Here is a 6,364-nt window from a genome sequence, read left to right as displayed (position 1 = left end):
GTTTTTCTCCGGTACCGGGAACCGAACTCACGACCTTGCGCTTGCCAGGCAGGCGCTTTGCCGCTGAGCTAAATCCCCAGCCCCAGAAACACCCTTTTAAATTAATCACCTTAAGGGGAAAATGTAAAGGCTTCTCTTTTAGTGTCAATTGTAATGGAGAAAGAGAGAAAACTACTCTATTCCCTGTGATGCTCTGTTCCTGATGGGGTGGCCCTTTGCATACCTCCAGGTCAGTAATCCAGCACTTCTGTAACTGTGGACCTGTAGTTGCAACACCTGGAGGCCATCTGCACTTGTGTCTAAAAGGCCTTTAAAGTGTTTTCTTTAACTAATCAATTCTTTTTTTGAACCCAATATATGTCTTTTTTATAATTTTTAAAATTTTTGTCAGAGAAAGAATGACCAATTGAGCAATATGAAATATGAGAGTCTGGGGTGATTTGAACAATGTTTTGTTTCTGTCTCTGGTTGCAGTCTCTGGTCCTTTGCCTTGGGTCTGGACAAGCTGCTGGTAGAAGCTCCTGTCTTAAAACCAGGAATGGTCTCCATCATCCACACTCCATCTCCCCAAGCAACATTGGCAGGTGGGCCATGCAGCAGAGGCACCCAAATTTTTCTTGGTGTGCTGGCTGTCACTCCTGCTCTGGGCACCCACTCTGGCTGCTGGATGTTCCATTTTGGCTGGGATTTCAAGTGCCCTGTGTTGCACCGAATGAATTTCCATTGCCAATAGGGTGCATGCCAGCACTGGTGGTGGTGTCAGTGGCAGCAGGGAGAGCCAGGGCATGCTGCAGTCACATCCTACCTATTTGGTTCCAGCGCATATGCCAGTAGTTGGTGGTGCACGCCTATTGCTGTGGCTAGACTGGGCACGTGGACACACAGGTGGCTGGGAAATCCCAGCTGAGTCTGCCTAAGACTGGAGCACAAGCACAGAGCCCTCCCTGAACCCATCCTGTTCCCTCCCCTGGTGGTGCTGTGCCTTGCTGAACTAGCCAGGTGCAATTTAAAACAGTTTTTTTCTTCCATTTTCATCTTATTGAGTATCTTGGTTACTTTTCTGTTGTTGCTGAGACAAAGTCCGTGACACCCAAAATTAAGGAAGGAAAGGTTTATTTAGCTCACAGTTTGTGGAGGTTTCAGTCCATACTCGGCTGGCTCCAAGGCAGAGTGGCGCAGGGCAGAGGGCAACAGTTCATGGCAGTGGAAGACAGCAAAAGCAACAAGAGCAAAAAAGGAGGAGGAGTGGCTGTAAGCAGCCTCTTTCTCTCCCTTACATTGTATGCAAACTATCCACCCCAGGGCGGGTGTAGCACTCACACCCATAATCACATTATTGGATCATGGATCAATCAAATATCTAGAGTAGAAGCCCATCCCATGACTGCATGAGGATTTGGGGGGACATGCAGACACAAACCATAACATTGAGCAAAGCTAGAGGGTTCAAGTTCTTTCAGTGGTGCTGTTGCTCTGCCCTCCTTGTCCCACTTGGGCTCGAGACTTGACTTTAAATTACAGTTCTGAGCTGAATCCTCTGTGGGTGCAAAACCCCTTCTGACCAAAATCCAGAAAGGAAAAATAAACATAAGAATCAAGAAAACAACAAACATTTTTATAGACATCTGTGTACATTTGTAAACATCTGTGTTTTTTGAGACTCTGTCCCATTTTTAACTACTAGTAATTTAATATGCCTTTTTCCTTTGTGGTTTCTCTTAAGCCTGCCTCTCTGTCTTTTTTTTAAGGTCAGTAGACCTCCACGCCCCACTCTTCATGCCTGGTAACTGTCAATATAACTCTCCTGTGCTAACGGTTGACCGACCAATCTGCTTCCCCACTCTGTTGCATATAAAATTTTTGGGAAGCATCCTCCTGCCTACCAATTCTCTGTACTGGGGGTCCCCTGACAGGTGCCAAAATGTCTGGACTCACCAGTCTCTCTGTGGACCCTGGGAGAAAAGGTTGAGGGGATTTAGAAAATAAAGACCAGAAACAAGATTGAGGTCAGGTGGAAGCCTCTTACTGGATGGGCAAGAGGACTGAACAGCAACAGAGGGGACATTTATTTATACTCTTGCAAAGTTAGTATCACAGGACACAGGTTGCCTAGTGACAAACGACTGAAATTGTCCAGGCAGGATGCTTTTCTCAAGACTGGGGTAGCTTGACTGCTTTAGGCACTGTGGCCTTGTCTTACCTCCACACATATAATCAATTTCCACTGCAGTCTCTCCCAACACTAAGGCAGTGTGCACTCACACCTGTGCACTAACATACACACTTATGTATTGTGTGTGTTCACTCTAGAGACACTATATATTCACTCTAGGGTGATTACAGGGTTCAACAGATGTCCACACACCCTCTTCCTAACTCTGAGCTAACCATGAGTAAGTGAGGCCCTTGCCAACTAGCCGCCGACCCTAAGATACGGTCTTAAGTGATACATCAAGAACCAGTAAATAGACAGAGGCTGCGCGTGGACTACCAGAAATAGTGCAATGAGGTCAGAAGCAGTAATGTTAGCCTGGAAGCAGTGACTTTAGACCAAAAGCAGGGATGTTAGGCAGAAGTGCCAGAAGCCGACACAGTTATGGCAAGTTCTGGGTGGGGAAAGAGTCGCTCACCCCACAGAAACAGCTGAGAGCAGAGGCCCACAGGCTCCATCTTTCCCAAGCCCCTCCCTTATCTAGGTAGTTGTCTACCTTCTCCTCTCTGCCTAAGTGTCTTCCTCTTGTTAGACTTTGTCCCGCTAATTCTTAACTAACTGGGCCTGAGTTAGCAGCTCGGTGAGCCATGGTGCTGGTACCCCAGATGCAGCAGAATTATCTGTTAGTTTTGTAATGAGTGCGGTAAAAGTATTTCTAGAATCCTCATCTTTCTTCATTGAATCGAAGGAGGTACTCTGTGGGAATTTTATTATCATTCCTCTTTGCTTAATATTTGCCAAAATAAACTAATTTGAGGAATGCACATCCTTTCCAATTTTGAACTGAATTGATTAGGAAACTAAACAAAAAATTAGCAACTGAGATTAAAAATGAGATTTGCAAATCTGCATCTGTCCTTAATTTGATATCTGAGGAGAAGTAAGCCACACCTTTGAGGTAATGGAAACTTATGGAAGCTGATCAGACCTCCCACACACAAATACAAAATGGAAACAGTGATACCAAATCAAAAAAGTAAATAAATCTGTCTTCCTTGGCAACAAGAAACTGGGCCAAATTTTGTTAGTGAATAACAAAATTAGTGCTTCTTAATTTGGGAAGGTAAGGAAGCATAAACTTTTAGGAATCTTGTTTGTGTTTATTTATTTATTTATCTATTTTTGTGATGACTGGGGCTTTACTGGGCCTTGTCATGGAAGTTAGGCACTCTACCACTCAGCAACAGCCCCCACCATTTTAAATTTTTTATTTTGAGGCAGGATTTTATTAAATTACCTAAACTGCTCTTGAGTTTGTGATTGTTCTGCCTCAGCCTCCCAAGTAGTTGGGATTGTAGGTGTGCACCACTGTGCCTTGCAAGAATCTGATATTTAAAAAAAGAAAAATACTGTGGAGCCCTTTTCCAAAACTGCATATGCAAAAAAAACAAAAACAAAAACAAAAAAAACAACTGCATATGCGTACCGTGAAGGTACGTAACTTCAGGGGCTCTCAGAAACCACTGAATTTCACAATGAGAAATTCTGACAAAGAAGTGTTAATGCTTATAGTTCTAGAGGAGTTCATGGTTATTACTTCCCTGTATGTGTGCCACCACCACTGGGATTGCACCTAGGGCTGGCTTGCTTTTTTCTTTCTTTCTTTCTTTCTTTCTTTCTTTCTTTCTTTCTTTCTTTCTTTCTTTCTTTCTTTCCCTCTCTCTGTTTCTTTCTTTTTCCTTTCTTGTTTAGTTATTCATTTATTTTTGAGAAAGGGTCACTAAATTACTAAGTTGTCCAGACTGGGCTTGAATTTGTAATCTTACTGCCTCAGACTCCCAGAGTGTTGGGATTACAAGTGTGTGCCACCACACTTGGCTTAAATTTAAAACTTGTAGCAACTGCCATCACCAATTTATTAGACTAAAAATATTAACTATTTTTCACTTTTTTTCCAGTGGTACAGGGATTGGACCCTGGGCCTTTGCACTGAGCTACATCCTGGCTCTTTTTATTATGTCTGTTTAATTTTGAGACAGGGTCTTGCTAAACTGCTCAGGCTAAGTTTGAATTCTCAGTCCTCCTGCCTCAGCCTACTGAGTAGCTGGGATTACAGGCAGGTGTCACCATGCTTGGGTTACTTTTCACTCTTATCGTTACTATTTGCCGTCTTTTGCTTGTCCCTGCTGTACTTTAGAGGTGGAAATTCCCTCAGAGGCCTTGGTAGTAAACATTGTGCTCTGAGCCTAGCGGGAGGATCCCCATCTTTATTGACCCCTGTTGAGCTGTCCAGTGGACCCACCAGATGCTGAGGTTGAGGCCAGGCTGCAAAGGGACTAGGGCCTCCCTGCCTGTGGCTGGGTGGTGCTCCCAAGACCAGCAGCTTTCTACTAAGGTGGGCTGGGAACAGAGTGCACACAACTTTTCCTCAGAAGCTTCTTGCTTCTGGTCCTGCTTCTGCAGTTTTAATTATCACCTGTGAAGCCAGCAGCCCAGCCCAGGGGTGGTGACTTCAGAAGCACAGCCTAGTGCCCTGCTGTGCTTCCCAGGTGTTCTCTGTCCCCTCACCCCTCTCAGATCAGAGGCAGAGGTTTCTGTCTTTCTGGGAAATTCATGCCACAGATACAAAGACGAGGTAGGGAAGACACCGGGGGAATCCCAGTGGCCGGCCTCCTCCATCTGATGTAGCACTCAGGGGGCTGAGGCAGGAAGATCCCTGGGAATTTGAGGCCAGCCTGGACTACATAATGAGTTTGAGGCCAGCCTGCCCTACAAAGTGAGACCCCACAAGGTGCAAGGGCCTGGCACACCTGGCAAGACCACTGAGAAACATTGGCAGCAGTCTGTACCAGTGAATACGAAGTGGTCATATGTGTTCTTAGCACCTTAGGGTGTCAGCCCATTTTCCTACCTTGCTCAAGTTGTCCTCCCTCCACATAACTTGATCAGGGGAACAATGTGGGGTGAAACAAAAGGGCTCAAGAAGGTTTGGAGGCAAGCTAATCTATCTGTAGGGGGGGTTTAACAGTTGGGTGTCTCAGTACCCCAATGCCTGTTTGTTTAGAAGTTACCAGGAGCCCTGAGGGCTACAGTTTGGGGGTATGGCAGGAATAACCTGAACATAGTTCCACCAGGGCTATGGCTTCAATCCTATGAAGAGGATGGGAGCCAGGCATGTGGGCCGGGAGCACCAGTCATTGGCAATGTATGTCGTCCTGCAATAGGTGGAATCCGTTACTGCACTTGCTTCAGGAACAGTAGAAACAGAAAATGCAACACAGGGCTGGACTGAAGGCCATTGGGACAAGCTCCTTTCTGGGGTGGCAAAAAATTAGAATTTGCAAGAATAGCATGACAGGTCTGGGCGCAACCAACCATTTTCCTGCTTAAAGGAAGGTGTACTGGCTTCTGTGTCTAGATGTCTTCCAAAAGCCTCCTGAAATCATAGGTGGGGCTTCTCAGAGGTGGCTGGATCCAGAGGGTGTGATGTTGTGATTAAATGTGTGATGCTGGGATCAAGGGTATGTGGTTACTAAATCAGTCCACTGGCTGGTTTGGCACAGCTCTGGGTGTGGAAAATAGGAAGACCCTCCCGGGGTGTGGGTGCTGCCTGCACTGAAGGAAAGTAGCCTGGATAGAATATAAGGGACAGAAAGAAGACTGCTACTGCTTACTGCTGCCTCTTTGCTACTCTGCTGCTTTTCTGCCTTCTGCCTGCTCTGAACTGTTTCTCTCCTAACATGCTCCTCTGCCATGCCATCCTGCCTTGGAGCTAGCCAACTATGAACTGAAAACTCTACAGACTGTGAGCTAAATAAATATTTCCTCCTTTAACTTTGGGTGTCAGGTATTTTGTCTCAGCAACCAGAAGAAGTAACTAAGACAGGAGGGAACTCACATTCAGAATTGGAAGCCTGGACAGAGACCTGCGGCTGGGGAAGCTACAGGCCCAGTGCGGAAGCCACTGCTGCTGTTTTGCTCAGTGGACATGATGTGCCAGTGAAACTGCCGCTGTAATGTACGTCTGTGCACACAGATTACTGCTGTTGCTGGCTGTAGTCACGGGGCAGTGGCAACAGCAGCAGCCCACGGTGAGTCCAACCATCGGCTGTGCAGTGGACTTCTCTCCACTCATGTGAGCATGGCCTGGATTGTGCTGCCCTTGTCCCCCTGAAATTGGAGTAACTTTTTTTTTTTTTTTTTTTTGGTTTT

At 45.9% G+C, this 6,364-nt stretch overlaps 1 long non-coding RNA gene across 1 annotated transcript in view; it reads left to right on the top strand.

Moving 5' to 3' along the window:
• The window catches only part of LOC102011728, a 30,624-nt gene extending 24,476 nt beyond the window's left edge, over positions 1–6,148 (top strand). The window contains exon 3 of the long non-coding RNA XR_001235207.1: positions 6,000–6,148. This is a non-coding gene — a long non-coding RNA (uncharacterized LOC102011728). The remainder of the gene's footprint in view (positions 1–5,999) is intronic.
• Positions 6,149–6,364: the final 216 nt, after the last annotated feature.

This window comes from Chinchilla lanigera, unplaced genomic scaffold (genome assembly GCF_000276665.1).
Source record: "Chinchilla lanigera isolate Chin_1 unplaced genomic scaffold, ChiLan1.0 scaffold00004, whole genome shotgun sequence".
In the NCBI taxonomy this organism is placed as follows: Eukaryota; Metazoa; Chordata; class Mammalia; order Rodentia; family Chinchillidae; genus Chinchilla; species Chinchilla lanigera.
The sequence above is the reverse complement of the archived record's forward strand: the minus strand, read 5'-3'. Positions and strand labels throughout refer to the sequence as shown.